Source organism: Macrotis lagotis, chromosome 6 (genome assembly GCF_037893015.1).
Source record: "Macrotis lagotis isolate mMagLag1 chromosome 6, bilby.v1.9.chrom.fasta, whole genome shotgun sequence".
Taxonomy (NCBI): Eukaryota; Metazoa; Chordata; class Mammalia; order Peramelemorphia; family Peramelidae; genus Macrotis; species Macrotis lagotis.
The window spans coordinates 70,055,350-70,072,135 of NC_133663.1; the positions used below are offsets into that span (position 1 = coordinate 70,055,350).

General features: G+C 38.6%; 1 long non-coding RNA gene across 1 annotated transcript; it reads left to right on the top strand.

Moving 5' to 3' along the window:
• The first annotated feature begins 1,921 nt into the window (after nucleotides 1–1,921).
• LOC141491692 (uncharacterized) lies at nucleotides 1,922–6,801 on the top strand. Its single transcript, XR_012469706.1, has 3 exons — nucleotides 1,922–2,009; nucleotides 4,071–4,134; nucleotides 6,312–6,801. It is a non-coding gene; the product is annotated as an uncharacterized LOC141491692 (long non-coding RNA).
• The last annotated feature ends 9,985 nt before the right edge of the window (nucleotides 6,802–16,786 follow it).

Consider the following 16,786-nt stretch of genomic DNA (forward strand, 5'->3'; position numbering starts at 1 on the left):
TTGTCAGCTTGTCAGGAGCACAGATCTAATCACATGGGGTGAGGGTGGGGAAAAAGCAGTGTGGTTTTTGTAAGAACGTCTCTCTTCCACAGTCCTCCTCCTCTTCTTCATTCCTCCCCCCCACTTCCAATTCCTCTTGGCCAACAGAAGACCCTTCTGATGTCATGGCTGCCCAGGTCCCTGATGATGGATTAGGCACTAAGAGGAGGAATGTAGTCTGCTCCTAAGATTGTCAGAGGAAGTCCCCAGACACAGGGGCATCACAATGGCTTCATTATTCTCTGACCCATTTAAAGAGCTCCTTTTATTTTATCAGCTGGGCCCCAATCAGGAGACTTCAAGCCCCCAGTTTGCTCCCAGCCTCTCTCCCTAAAGAGGAGTTGACAGGATTCTTTTTCACAAGGAGTCATCTCCTCAAAGGTCATTATACTCAAAGGAAAAAGTCCAAATTTTTCCTTTTGTTTGATTTAATAACAAGCACTCATAATGTTTTAAACTCTGCAAAGTGCTTTCTTATAAATACTCTCTGAAATAGAGTAAAAAAAACCCTATTATCTCTAGCTTACTGATGAGGAAACTGAAGATTGGAGGGGACTATTGAGTTAATAAATTCTCCTTGTTCCAACTCATGTCTTTTTTTCCCCTCTCTCCCCCATCCCCAATTAATAGCTTTCATTTATTTCAGCATAAATGAATGGAAGAAGAGGGGAAAGGAAGGCAAGAAATTAATACGATGACCATTCAGTGTGTCCAACAGAGAAAAGATGCAGCCTGTTGATGAAGTCTTTGACAAAAAAAAGGTTGGAAACAGCAAACCAATATACATAACTTTGGTGCCTAAACACTGACATCTCTGCAGGATTTGACCAAAAAGTGATTTTTTGTCTATTTCTAATTATCTGTTTAAAGAGATAAAGTTAGTCCCAGAGTGAAAAGTGCAAATGCATATATTGATAGATCAGCAGGAATTGAAGTGAACACAATAGATCTAGAAGGAATAGCCATCTAATATGTCACTCACTGGTCATCAACTCTAAGCAGGAGACATCATCCATGAGATCATCCATGAGACATCATTACAGAGATGGGGGTGGGTTGGGATGAAGGAGATTCAAGATTCTGAAGTCAGATTTAAAAATTACAAAATATAAATGAAGCCTAGCTGACCAAGAAAACCTCCATGAGAGTCTGTATTTGTACCTCTCTGGATTCCTTTTTCTTTTTATATCTGCCAAGGTGATCATGTGGCAGAGCTGAGGGTCATCTCCACCCACTGACCATCTGGACAATGAAGACTAATATAAATGGGTTCTGTGACAGTTTGTGATTCCAAAATCACAATGTTAAATTTAAGCCCTCAAACATAATGCTGATAACATTGACATTAGAAGCTGCTATTAAAAACAAAACAAAACTCCAGAAATTCCTGGTTTTCTCAGAAAATTCAGAAAATATCATAAATAGTGTAAGAAAGGTAATATGTATTGCTTTTGTTCAGTTCTGTCTGACACTTTATGACCTCATTTTGGGTTTTCTTGGCAAAGATACTGGAGTGATTTATCATTTCCTTCTCTACAGATGGGGAAATGGAGATAAATAGGGTTAAGTGACTTATTCATGGTAGCATAGTGTCTGAGGCTAGATTTGAGTTCAGATCTCTCTGATACTTAACTGCCCTTAACTGTCCAACATGTATTAGCCTTCATCAAAGGGAGTACATTATCAGGTATGGGAGAAGTCAGTGTTCACTAAGCTGATTATGAGGGTATAAATGCAGAAGTGTATCCTCCTAGACAATAGAACTAAGAAAAGCTATTATCTCTACAACAAATAAACACAAGTCCCAGGAGTCATAATGGGATAAAGGAGGTTCCTCTAGCAATTACTCTGCTCTCTTAGAGACTTTGTTCAGAAACTTGAAGTCAGATTTCCAGCAATGCCCGAGCTCCCCCAGAAGTGTTAGTAGAGGTGATGAGAAGACTTTCAGTATAAATCTGAAACAGTAGCAGGTAGAGGAGAAACAGCTTTAAACATTGGCAAAGAAGATGTGCCTCTTTCTTTCTCTGTCTCTCTTTCTCTCTCTGTCTCTCTGTCTCTCTTCCCTATAATGCTCATATTTTTGTGTAGAGAGTATTGACATGCTTTAGAAAATTCTTTATAGACACTGTGTTTCAGGTCTGCCTGAATTTTTCTGCAAAAAAAGCTTTGTACATCTTTCTTTTTTCAATAATCTTTTTTGAGGACTAGGCTAACCTTTTCTACAGAACTGTGGGGATCCATTGGAATTCTGTTAATATCTGGGGGGGGGGGGTGTGAACAAGTAAAATGGCTTATAAAAAAGATCCATATAGGACTTTATCTTATTTTTTTTTATTCTTTTTGGGTTATAGGCCTAGCAGTGATCTAGTTAGGTAAAAGACATGCTTTTTTTTTTTTATAAATACAAATTCTTTTCTAGAATGCACATTTTCTTTTTTAAAAATGTATTTGTTTTTATCATCCAAACTCTAACTTCTCATCTTCCCGACCTAATTTGTTCTTTTCCACCCCAAGTAAGAACTAGAGAAAAACAAAATATGTACAGGCTTCCCCCCCACCCCGCACTTAGTTTTAATTTTATTTTTCTCAATTACATGAAAAACAAAAAAAAATAATATTCATTTTAAAAAAGTTTTTAACTTCCAAATACTCTCTTTTTTTCCTGTCCCTTTTACCTTTCTTGAGAAGGCAAGCAATTTGGTTTGGGTTATATATAAGCAGGCATACGAAACATTTCCATCTTAGTCATGTTGTTAAAGAAAATATGGACCAGAAAAACATAAAGTACAAAATAGCATGTTTCAATCTGCATTCAGATTCAATCAGTTCTTTCTCTGAAAGTGGATAACATTTCTCATTATAAGTCTCCCAGAATTGTCTTGGACCTTTGTATTACTGCGAATAGCTAAGTCTTTCACAGTTGATTCTGGAATAACAGAACACTTCATACCCAAAGAAAATAGCAACAGGACATTTCTTTCAGAAGTGTGGCAGAGTCTAGCCTAACATCAAATTATGGGTGGGAACTCAGCTTCATTGTTTCCTTTTCTCCTGTCATGTTGGTTGTGTCCTGGATTGTGCCCATTTTCAGTTAGAACTCCCTGGAGAGGAATATATAAGTATATGATATTATATAAGTATATATAATATAATAAATGCAATTATTTATATAGACATATATATGTATATATGTATATCTATATATCTATATCTATATATATATATATATATATATATATATAAAATGTATGTACCTTTTCTTTTTTTGAAAGGTTTTTGCAAGGCACATGGGGTTAAGTGCCTTGCCCAAGGCCACACAGCTAGGTAATTAAGTGTCTGAGGTCAGATTTGAACTCAGGTACTCCTGACTGCAGGGCCGGTGCTCTATCCACTGCGCCAACTAGCAACCCCCAATATGTACCTTTCCTAAATGTTGGTATCTCAGGTATCAATGGGGAAGGAAATAGTTAGGAGTCAACCTCGAAAAAACAATTCTAATATTTAGTTTAGCCACTATTATTCAAAAACAGGAAGAAAAATATCCATGAGAAGATCATTTAAAGGAGGTTACCCAATGGGAGAAGGAACAAAGAAATAGAGAGAAAAATGACATTTTTACTCCTAAGCTGTAGCAGGATGTGAGGAAGTCAAATATACAACCAGGTGTATTAAAAAACAAGTGCTAGTTAGCCAGATCTTTGTGTTTCAGGTGTCCTCTTTACCCACTATTTAGAAACCTTATTAGGGATGTTTGGGAAAGTTAACTCATCTCTCTGAGCTTAGTTTCAACTCCTTAAACTTTGGATAACACAATATTCTTTTAAGAATAATAAAAATTTATTAGGGCGTTGCAGCTGATACTGAGCTTGATTCAGTTTGAAAAACAATCCCTGCCCTTGAGAAGTCTACGTTCTTCTTGTTAAAAGGGAATGGATTTTAAACCTTAAAGAGCAAATGTGAATAATCATTAAAAAGTAATGAATCTGCTCTCATCCCCCTTCCCAACCCCTACATAATTTTTTGTTTTCCAGAGTAAAAATTATAACTCTTTCATGTTTCTGGACTCATGGGAGATACTAGGAGCTTGGTGAACTGGTAGGTATTTGTAGTCTGGATTTTGACTTTGTAGATGGATTCCCCAACTAGAATAAATCTAGAGAGGTCATTAGCTCCAGTCCCCTGTCTCCACCCAAAGCCACACCTAAACCATTCCAGATGGAAGTGACTCTCCTGTTTTTAAAGTTCTCCAGAGAAGGGAATTCCATGACTTTCCTTGGTCACCCAGTATTAACAAGTGCTTAGTGTCTGGAAATCCTTCCAAAGGACCAACCCAAATCCCACATGCTGGATCTTAAACCTATTTCCTCTTTGTTTGTCCCTGCTGGAGATGGAGAACAGCTGGTACCCTATGGGCACTTTATGAATCGGTGTTGACTAACTATTCATCATTTCCTGCCTAATAATCTTTTATATTCTTGACAACCATTGTTCATTTCTTCAAAATGTCATAATAAAAACTCACATTCTGAATGATGCTTTAAGGCTTCCAAAGTGAAAAGATAGAGATGGAAGTCAACAAGAAGCATTTATTATGTTACTAAGTTCTGGGGACACAACAAAAGACTAAAACAGTTCTTGCTTTCAAGGAACTCAGAGTTAATTGGGAGATATATATATATATATATATATACATATATATATATGTATATATATATATATGTACATATATATGTATGTGTGTGTGTGTGTGTACATACACACAGTATAAATTGGAGTAATCAATAGGGGAAGGCAGTAGTAGCATTAAGGTGGACTGGAAAAGGTTCCTTGTAGAAAATGGGGATTTTATCTGGGACCTGAGACACGCCAGGGAATCCAAGAGACAGAGATAATAATACAGAATTCCATGCTTAGGGTACCATCAGTGATAAAAAGAAACCTTCACAGTTAATTAGTTCAATCCACTCATTTTAAAAAGGAAGAAACTGATATTCACACAAAGAAAGTGATGTTACCAAAGTTTATCTAGTAAAACTGAAAGTCAATCCCAGATCCCCTGACTTCAAAAATAAATTTCTCTTACTATGGAACAATAGCCCTGTGCAAGTAGTATAAGAGTATGTGTGTGTGTGTGTATATGTATAAATATATATATATATATATATATATATATATATATATATATGTAGAGAGAGAGAGAGAGAGAGAAAGAAAAGAAAGAGGGAGAGGAAGAAAAAGAGAAAGGAAGGAAGGAAGGAAGGAAGGAAGGAAGGAAGGAAGGAAGGAAGGAAGGTAGGTAGGTAGGTATAGTCTGGAGTCAGGAAGATTTGTCTTCATGAGATCAAATCCAGATTCAGATTGTGTGACCTGGGCAAGTAACTTAATCCTGTTTGCCTCAGTTTCCTCGTCTATAAAATAAACTGGAGAAGGAAATGACAAACCACTCCAGTATATTTGCCAAGAAAATTCCCAATGGGGTCAGGAAGAATTGGACATGACTAAAAAACAATATGTTATAATAGTATTAGAAATACTTTTATTAAGGAAACTAAGACCCAACAACTTTAAATTATTCAAAATAAGTATAATGGGACTTAAAGGAATTGTAAAGCAGTTGAAAGAGCACTAACTTAGTTCACTAACTTCTCCAGATAACCTTGAGTAGATCATATAAACTCTTTGAATCTCAGTTTCTCTAAGGAAGGGGGATAATGACATTTTCTCTGTTTCCATCACAAAGTTATTAGGAGGAAAGGGTTTTGTTCATCTTAAAGTCTAAACAAATACTAGTTATTATTGGTTATAGAGGGTTGGCCAGTTCCTGCTGGAGGTCATCTCCTTCAACCTCCCATCTCCAGGCAGCAGGACTTTCCATAATCCCCTCCTAGCGACATAGAACCTGGAGTCTTGTCCTACTGGATCTGAACTATTTTAAGCCTTCCTGGACTGTGACAAACCCCGCTCTGGCCTTGGCAGCGATCTAACAGCCAGCCAGCTTACTTCGTGCCCCTGCAAAGAAATGAGAACAAATATTTAAGAGACAGTAGAATGATACCACAGAACCAGATGGACTCTAATTCAGAGGCAGCTGATGGAAAACAGTGTACCACCACCTAATGAGATGCAGCCTTAAAGGAACAAAGAGCCCTTTCTCCTTACCATTTGAAAGTGTCTTGACCTGCCTAGCATGTGCCTTTAGTGACTGGGACCCCTGGATGTGATATTCTGTCTTTCTGACAATGGCCCCTGTTTTTTCCTATCTTTGGGTACAGGTGGTGGAGTGGAGCCCTCCTCTGAAATGCTGCGACCAGGGGCACTGCCAGATGCTCCCACCATCCTCTCTTCTGTGAATCTATTTGGAACCAGTTATTCAAGAAGCACTCTGAATTGGGACTGATAACTGGATGGGCAGAAAATAGAACATCTTCATGTAGGCATATAAAGTAGACCCTGAGTCTAAGACCTCAGGGATTGGGGTAGGGGACCCAGAGGACACTTTGCCCTTTCTTCCCCCAAATATGCTTACTGATTGGAGCCACTAAAATGGTGCACTTGAGATCAGGAAGATCTGAGTCACACCCTATCTCAGACACTTGTTAGGTGTTTGACCCTGGGCAAGCCATTTTAGCTCTCTGTCTCAGTTTCCGTGTCATAAAATGGGGATAATATTAATAATATCTACTTCTCAGCTTTGTTGGGAAGATCAAATGAGATAATCTATGAGAAATGGCCCCAAATAAATGTTCTCTGTGATTATTAAAACTATGGTCCCACAGGATTCCCTGAAGTGGTAGAGGTCAGAATGTATCCAAGGTGGTGAAGGAATAAAATTCTGAGGGTGGAGATTATGTTTCCGAGTTAGATAAGACAGGGTCAAAGAATGTAGAGGTGAGGAATTCGGTGAAATGTTACTGGGAGGATTGGGGGAGTAGGAGCATCCTGGGTGGGATGACCTCTGCCTTCCCCATGTTCCCTTACTCTCATTAAACCCCATCCTCCTCTCCATTCCTCTCTTGATAATACCTCCAACCCATGGGACCTTAGGCTAAAGTGTTAGTCAAGTTTAAAACTCTTAAAGCTTAAAACTGCCCTAAGACTTTAGGGATACACTGTATAAATAATTAATAAAAGCAATAAAAATTTCCATCATTTCATCAATTTATAGGCATCCCCCTCAGTTTCCAGTTTTTTTTTTCTTTTCCTACCAGGAAATGAACTACTATAAATATTCCTGTATATATAGGACCTTTCTTATTTCCACAGTTTCTTTTAGGTACAGGCCAAGGATTGGGATAGATACATCAAAAAGTATTCTTCTGTGTGTGTGTGCCTGTGTGTTTGTGTAATCCTAAATTATTTTCTGGAATGGTTGTGCTCATTTTCAAAAAGAACTCAGTGGAGAAGATAATGCATATACCTGTTACAAATAGTAGAATCTCAGATTTCCATTGCTTTTGTAGAGGCAACACTCCTCCCCTTTTCCCTTTGATCTAAGTGAAGGTAATAAACTCATTCATCTTAAAGTTTTAGAAATTTACTACATTACCCTCTCTTGGACATAAGTTAAATTAAATTAAATCAAGTAACCTTGACTAACTATATGTTTGGGGAAGGGAATTTTCCTTAGATCATCCTGGTCCTGCAAAAGTAAGTAATGCATTGAAATAAGTAAGTATTGAATTGGTTTGACCATTCTTCAGACTAACAAGCAAAGTAGCCTGAGCAGTCAAAATCCAGACCTGTCAAAGTCTATTTCTACTGATGACATCAGTGTGTTGGAGAAAACACTTGATTGGAATCAAGAAGGCAGACTCTTCTCTTAACTTGCTTTGTGAATGTGGCTAAGGTGGTTTCCTTCTGAGGTTTCTGTTTCTGGATTCTCTCTGTAGAATGAATGAGGACTGAATGATCTTTAAGGTTCCTTTTAATTCTGATAGGTTGAAATTTTCACCAATCAGGCTCAGCCAGAGACACCCCTCCCCTCCAATGTGGCAGGAAAACTGAGTTGAATCAGACACTGTGGATAATGAGTTGCAGCATGTCAGCCCAACTCTGTTCCATCTCCCTGTATTTTATTTTGAATGTAATGCCCAGTAGCTAGTGAGGAGTGAAGGAAGGTGAGGGAGAAAATCCTACTTATATCACCTTCAATCAAATGCACTGGTGTATATTATGTCACCTTAATTGTAAGCTGGGTGGTGAAGGTGGGTGACTTAGATACTTCATCTAAGTCTTTTTTTTTCCCATTAGTCCTGGCGTTTGGGGAGAATATATCTCTAGAGGAGTCTTTGTTGAGAACCCAGAAGTCAAAATCTGTTGAACAATGGGGCTGTAGCTTAGGAGAGGGGGTGTTACTTCTGGAATCTACAATGCAAAGATAGTTTTCATTTACACACCTCCCTGTCTGCCTTCTGTACTGTTTTTCCTTCCTCCTAAGCACCATCCTCTTCTTTAAATACTCACACATATATGTATATGTATATGTGTGTGTGTATGTATATATATATACATATATAAAATCTTTATTTTCCATACTTCTTCATTCCCCAAGCTTTCTAGATCTTCTCTATTTGCCCCATCAGACTCCATCAAAAAGTCTTAAGCCATCTCTAAGGCATCTCAAAAGACAGAGTGGACAAGGGTGGGAAGTATGGCACCAGGTTTGAGCCAATATTTCCTGGTAGGAAACATGGTAATTGCCAGAGGAAGGACATATAAGTACTTAGTTTAGAATTTCAATCTAATCCAATTCAACCAATAACTGTGTTCAAGCCATAGTGCTACGTAAACAACCTGAAAACAGTCTTTGTCATCAAGGAGTTTAGATTCATTAGGCAATTTCTGCTCTATCACCCCCCCCAAACAAGTTAACTTATTCATCTGTTTTTGCTTTGACTCTCAGGGATGGGTAAATTGGTCCATAATTTCCATGTGATAATGATAATTGTTGCTTTTCATTATTATTAATATTTTATTTTTATGACCCATGTGAAAAATTCATTAGAACCGTGCAAGACAGGTTGGCCAATTCCCCTTCATACAGAAATCTCCTGGTGGCATGGAAACATCAAAAGGTATCACTTTTTGAATTATGTTTTGCTGTTCCTATACTTAGGGTACAGTCAAAATGTGGAAGAAAGAGCTTGGATTTGGGAGACAGGAAACTTGGGTTCTAATCCCTGTTTTTCACTGACAGTTCTTTATCTTCTCTAGAGTTTTTCCCCTTCACCTTTAAAAGATAGGGTTTAGATTAAATCACCTTTGTGAATATTTTCAGTTCTGGCATTGTAAGTAATTTATAATAAGAAATTATAAGATTTAATCATTCAATTGTGTGTATAGTAAACTAAATTTGCCCCACCCCAATCTCTATTGACCCAGAATCTCAATAACCAGAGGAATCAAAAAGATTTCTTTATTTTTATTTTTATTTCTTCTTTTAAAGGATAAATTGAGGTTGTGTATTTTCCAATAACCAACGCATTTTAGCCTGTTTACCTTAATTGATTTATAAAAAAGGAATAATAAAAGTCTTGCAAGGTTATTGTGAGGTTAAAATGAAATTATATTTTTAATTAACTTCTCAAATCTTAAAATGTTATGTGAATCAGTGTGTGTAAGGTCCTGCTAACCTTAACCATATTATTCAAATTAACAAAACATTCCATTTCTCAGATAAATGAGGGTTGATTTCATCATTATCATCATTATCACTTTAATGTGATCCTGATTCATGCTTCTTTGAGGTTTACAAACTATTTTCCCCACCCTAGTCCTAGGAATTAAGTAGTACAAGTAACATTATCTGTTTTTCAGATGAGGAAACTGAAGTAAAAGTAGATGAAATAGCTTTCCATTCATTGTAAGTCAAAATCATGTCTTGAACTCAGGTCTACTTATTCCAAGAACAAAAATTTCCCCATTCTGGTTTTGATTTTGTTGTTGTTTTTATTTTTGCAAAGCAATGAGGTTAAGTGACTTACCCAAGTATCTGAGGCTGTATTTGAACTCAGGTCTTCCTGCTCCAGGGCTGGTGCTCAATCCACTGTGCCACCTGTCTACCCCAAGAATATTCCTTATTCATAAAATCATGCATTTTCTTTGCCCACCACTGAATGTCATATTTCTTAAATATTATTTGGGGCACTCAAATGATGAGAAATATGAAAGATAAAAGAAATGGAGACAGTCCTTCTCCTCCCTCTCTTCTTCACCTCATTCATTTATGTGCTGTGACATATTTGATAACTTGAGACTGACCCTACCTCTCATACTATACCTGAAATACTCAGCAGAATTTAATGAGATATCACAAATTTCATTTTATTTCTAAAGCAACTATCTTTAAAAGTTCCCCCCCACACACACCCCTCTTTATTCCTTCTCTTTGCATTTAATGTACAAAAGTATTTAAGAAAGGAGAGTGGGGAGGAGGAGAATGAATGAAAGGAGGGAGGAAAGGGAAGGAAGGAAGGGAGGAAGGAAGGAAGGAAGAAGGAAGTCCTAACTGGAAAGAGAAAGCAGATGTTTCTGGAATGATGAAAGAAGATTCTGTCTCTAGCCACATGAATGGGAAACTTCCAGCTCCAGTCAGCCAGAGACACCGTTTATTGGCTATTTTCTTGCTCACTCTGCAGTAAGGCTCCCAGTTGGGAACAGGCTGCATTCCAGGTGGCTACAGAATTGAATGGAAAAAAGTATGGTCTGGAATTGGTTCTCCCTGGTTGGGGGAAAATCCTGCCCCTGAACACCCTTTCCTGAATTGACACCAAGAAGCAGGACAGTACCCTTCCCTTCCTTCTCCCCTCCATCTATCAGTAATACAGTTATTATCTCCTTATTGGGGTCATCTAATCTAGTAGAATTCTGGACTTGAGACATCCTCCAAGGGGTCTGGCAGTTCTCTTTAGTGTTCATAGGATACTAGGGTTCTGGGTTGGAAGGGGCCTTGAAGGTTCATTTTGCTCATTGGAGGAGGGAAGGAGAGGTGCTTCTGAATGAAGGAACAAAGAAAGGTCACTTAAGACCTCAATTTCTTTCTTTTTTTCCCTGAATTTGGCATGGGCTCCCCTGGTTGCCAAGGGGATGATGGTAAGGTGGCATTTACATTCAGATGGACTTTCCAATGCTATAGAGTTCACCTTTGCATTTTGGGAGATGTATACTAATCCCACAGAGGCTGTTATCCTCTCCTACATGCTCCATCTGTCATTAAAAGCGTGAGGTAGAGAGTTTATACCCAGCCTTTGTCCTTTGGATGGGACCTCTGGGTTTTGCATAAGCCCACATCACATAGATCATGAAGATTGTCATTATTATTATTATTGCGAATGATAGTATTCATGACAATAGCACCAGCAGGTAATTCATAAATGTTTGTTGACTGACTCATTTCAGGGAGGGTATGACCCTGGATTTTTAATGCCATTCCAGTAGGTTGAGAGGTCTGGCAGGCCCTCCCAAGTGACAAAGACTTCAAAAGTGAACCATATAACCATATAATCATAATCTGAGGATCGGCTTAGCAAAATTCAGAGAGGAGGGAAGTGTCAATTCAGAAAGATGGTCTTACTGTGGGATGGAAGAGGTTGTCAAATGTTCCTGAGGAACATTTATGGAACACCTCTCACTCCCTTCCTCTCTCCTTCCCTCCCTTTCATAGTATTCAAAGATTGAAGTGACCTTGCAGGCTCCTATTTATCCAAGAAGAAAAGTAAGGGTAAAAGAACAAAGAAAGTTTATTCAAGGTCTCAATTTCTTTCTCCTTTATGAATGTGGCATACATTCTCTCTCTCTCTCTCTCTCTCTCTCTCTCTCTCTCTCTCTCTCTCTCTGTCTGTCTTCCTTGCTTGCTTTTTCTTTCTTTCTCCCTTCTCTTTTTCTATTTCTCTCTTTCTCTCTTTTTCTTTTTTTCTCTCTTTCTCTCTTTCGTTCTTTCTCTCTTTCTTTCTCTCTCTCTTTCCTTCTTTCTTCATGATCTACAACCCTCTCAAATATGATACCCATTTCTAAGTTCATCTTGCCTCTCAATCTAGACTATAAAATCTTTAAGGTTATACTATACACACACACACACACACACACACACCCCTTCATGAAATCCAAGTACAGATGTGTGTGTACATATAAATGCATCTGTATAGACTTATGTATATGTATGCTTCTCTTTATATTTCCCATTAAAGCCTAGAAGGACATTTGGTCAACAGGCAATTCTTTAGCAATTTCTCTGGGGAGCCCTGGGAACTCTATCACAAGGTTTGAGAGCTTGGTCAAGACCTCTTGGCCTTTCTCCTTACTCTGGTTTAGACATTGCTCTTTTGCATGGTGACCCTCAGATCTGACCCTTGCAGTCTCTGGGATCCAGGATGACAGCAAAGCAAGGCAGCTCTTCAAAGTGACCCCAGCATAGCTGCCTGCAGAGCAGCCCCAGAGAACTATCTCCAGGGTAACTAAGGGGGTCATCTAAAGTCTCTCCCTTCCCTCTCTTGATCTTGCCTACCCCCCAACCTCCTTCTAGACCCTACTTACAACAGCCTCCAGGGGGCACAAGTGATTCACTCCAGATTTGCTGTTCTGATTAATTTGGCCAAAAACAGTGGTTGGAACAAAGTTTCAATGAACCACAAAGAAGTGGTTCATTTTCACTAATTTTTGTCCTAACTCAAGGAAAAAGTCCTCCCCCAGGCAGCTGTAATGATGAGCTTCTCAGAAGGCACCTAAAGGTGAACCAGTTAGGAAATGACAGTGCAATAAAGTTGACTGTCTTCTAGAAGCAACATTGAGTAGTGACAAAAGCACAGGATTTGAAATCCAAGGAGGTAGATTTAAATCTCAGCTCTTCCATTCATTGACTGTGGGACTGAAAAATTTGCTTAGCCTGTTTGGGTCTTGTTTTCCTTATCTGTAAAATAAGAAGCGTGGTAGTAGATGGTTTCTGAAGTATCTTTTAGATCTGGATTTAAAGGTTCTTAGCTTGGAGTCTGTAAACTTAAAACATTTTTTGATAACTGCATTTTAATATAACTGACTTCTTTCATAATTCTTTGAATGTTTTTATGCATTTAAAACATTATTCTGAGGAGTCTATAATCCATCATGACCATGACACAAAAAAAATGTTAAGAAAATCAGCTCTAGGACTAAGCTCTTATGGAGGTCCCTCTGGTTATGCTTTACTTTGGTTTGTTGTGGTTTCCTTGTTTCAGTCATATCTGAATCACTGTGGCCCCATGTGTGGTTTTCATGGCAATGATACTGGAATGGTTTTCTATTTCCTTCTCCAACTCATTTTACAGATGAGGAAACAGATTCACACAGAGTGAAGTGACTTGTCCAGGGTCCCACAGCTAATAAGCATCTGAGACCAGATTTAAACTCAGGAAGATGAGTTTTCCTGACGCCAGACCTGGTGCTCTATCCACTGTTCTATCTAGCTGCTTTTGTATGGAGTGGGAAATCAGTATAGATTTAATATGGGCTCTTCCTGTCAACAACTCTTGGGTAACTTGTAATCTTAGACAGCTGCTTGGGGCGGGGAGAGGTTGAACAATTTATCCATGGATATGGACCTATAAGTACAATTAGAAGCACTTATCATAGGGCTTCTTGACTCCAAGGATAGTCTCCCTATCCATCAACTCAGATTGACTCTATTTCAATGAACCAAAATCCTCCATGTGGCAAACCCAGTCCCAAAAAGTGGGAACTGAGGAATGGAAGAAGAAAACCAACTAAAGTAGATAGAATCAAGTATAAAAGAATTTTCTTGAAATTTAAAGATCCTCAATTTGACCATTTTTTTCACTTTTGCATCATATTAAGAAATTGTGCCCACTATATCTCATGCCACAATACTTAAGATAAGACATTTTCTTCATTAACTTCTTGTTTTCTCAATGTGGAATTGAATGAACTATCTTCATTGATTTTTTTTTTAGGGGGAAAGCAATGACCAGTTGTGTTGGTACTATTTAGACATAATCCTCTTGAATTCACTCACAGGGCCTGGGAGAACCCTGATTTTCTCTTGACTTCCCTAAATCCCAAACTAGCATCCATCTTCTTTTGGCATGTTCACACTGTTATTGCAGATCCTGGGGGCCTGCCTTTTGTGTCTCACAGGTTTTTTCCTCTCTTCAGGAGGGTTCAGGGTTAGTTTTGCATGGAAAACATTTTCTTTTCCAGAAGATTAATGGTGGCCCACATATAGCAGATAAGCAAGGTAGAGAGGAGGCAGGAGAGTCAAGCTGTGTCAACACAGCCCATTGAAGGAGAGAACTGAAGCAATTATGGGCTTAAGCCCAGCCTCTCTCTTCCATCCTTGTCCTCCCCTCCCATCTTGCCCCCAATTACTTTTGTCTCAAATGGGTTTAAATTCTGGCTCAAACATTTATTGTCTGTGTGCCTTTAACAAGCTACTTTAGCTGCCATTTTCTCATCTATAAAATCCCTATTGTACAAGATTGTTGGGAGGCAAGTAGTCTGTGAACCTGAAAGCATTACATAAGAACATGCCATTACTGTTCACATATTTTGGGTCAAAAGTCTTATTTTATTGAAAAAGAGGCAGTTGTTCACTTTATTTCTTTGTTAATATTTCTTTTTATGACATCTTTTCCACATAGACACATCCTGAGTTAATGGGACGACAATTAGTACATTACCTTGGAGAGCTCTCAAGGAGAGGGTCTAAAGAAGAGTGAGGGATTGGTGAGCCAGGAGAGACTGGTGGCTTCCTTCTTCAGAGATGAAGATTAATTGGATGCTGTGCTTTTGACTGGCTTTTCATTTTTCAAATACTGACTTAGAACAACAGAGCTCAGAGGGTCCTAAAAAGATAGGGCCCTCTTATTTTGCTGATGAAGACAATGAGACATAGGAAAATGTGACTTAATCGAGGTCACAAAACTAATTATTTCATACTGGCCTAAACTTGAGTCCTTTTTTAGGGGAGCTAATATGATTTTAGTCTATCAAAACTACTTCTTCCCTTGGGTCCAACCTGGATCTTGGAAAGTCTCCAGACAGTAACTTTTAAAGATAATTGATCCCATAAGAATTCCTATTCATGGGGTGGCTAGGTTGCGCAGTGGATAGAGCACTGGCCCTGGAGTCAGGAGTTCCTGAATTCAAATCTGGCCTCAGACACTTAATAATTACCTAGCTGTGTGGCCTTGGGCAAGCCACTTAACCCCATTGCCTTGCAAAAATATAAAAAAATAAAAAATAAAAAAAGAATTCCTATTCACAATTACAAGGGTGTGCTTGTGGTGTCCTGGAAAAAAATTACTGACTCCAGTTTGACCCGATTTTACTGCCTACTACCTATATAACCTTGGGCAAATCATTTCACCATCCTGAGCCCTAATTTACACAAGTAAAATGATGGTATTGGGTTTGATGATCTTTAAAATCTTTTTAGTTTAAACATTTCAGGTTTTTGTTGTTGGGATATTTTTTAGCCATATCTAACTTTTTGTGACCCCAATTGAGGTTATTTGGTGGCAAAGATACTGGAATGACTTGCTTTTTTTTTTTTGCCTCCAGTTTATTTTGCTGATGAGGATACAGCCAAATTGGATTAAGTAACATGTCCAGCTAGTAAGAATCTGAGACTGGATTTGAGCTCATGAAGAAGAGTCTTCCTGACTCAAGCCCACTGAAGTGGGGGCCCTTCAAACTTCTTTGATATTACTTCTATTTACACTATATACTATGTACATAACAGATGTTTTTGTGTTGTTTCCCCAATTGGAATATGAGTTGATTGAAGACAAGGACCACATTTTTGTCTTTTTTTTGTATCCCCAACATTTAACACAGTTCCTGATAAGAGATAATTCAGTTAACTATCTAATTACCAAGTGATCTTTCCTTTCAGAATGGCATCCAAATCCATGGGTAGCTCTTGGATAATAAGATTAAGTTGTCTTTGAAATTAAGTCCCCAAATTAAGTCCCTTCTGGCCAGGGAATTGTCTCTTGTCTTTTCCAACACTGGTGCTTTTCCATGATTGTCCTCCACTTATGTTTTGTGGGGGTAGGAAGGAGACAAATATGAGCAGTCTGGCAGAATAGAAGGTAGATAACAATCACCTTCAGTCTATCACTTTTCAAATATGAATGAAAATATAAGGAGGAGGGGGAAATCCTTATAAACAGGATGACACCCCTCAATCTGGAATGGCTCAGGTTTGCCTTGGGAATGTTGTATAGACCAGATAACCTTTTCTCTAGTCAAAGGATGCTGTAGCACCAAAGAATCCTTAAATCTCCCCCATTGAATCTTAGCATAGATACAATCACTGGTCTACCATGTTTGCTTTCCTCAGGCGAAGGCTTAGCCTAGAATTAAAGGTCTCTGATAGTCTCCACCCACACCTCCTGAGTCAACAGCCTTTTCTGGGAAAGGTATTGTGAACTCCTCCCTTCTGGAAAGGCTCTTCCTTCTCTCCCTTTCTCCTATCCATGTCTTGGCTCACATGGAGACTGGGATTCCACCAGCCCAAGTTACCAGATGAAGAATCCCAAAGAGTTGCCATGTGTTATATGAAAGGGTCTTTGTGCCAACAATTTGAAGAGTATGACCCCAAGCAAGGCAAAGCAGAGCCAAAAAGGGCTTCCGTACTAGGTCCCCTCCATCTGGACTTGGCCTCCCAGCCCCCAATCCACACCTCTTCCTCCACTAACCAGGATATGGTAGAATAGATTCTGTCCAAGGAGAGAATAAGGGACCCAAGAGAGAC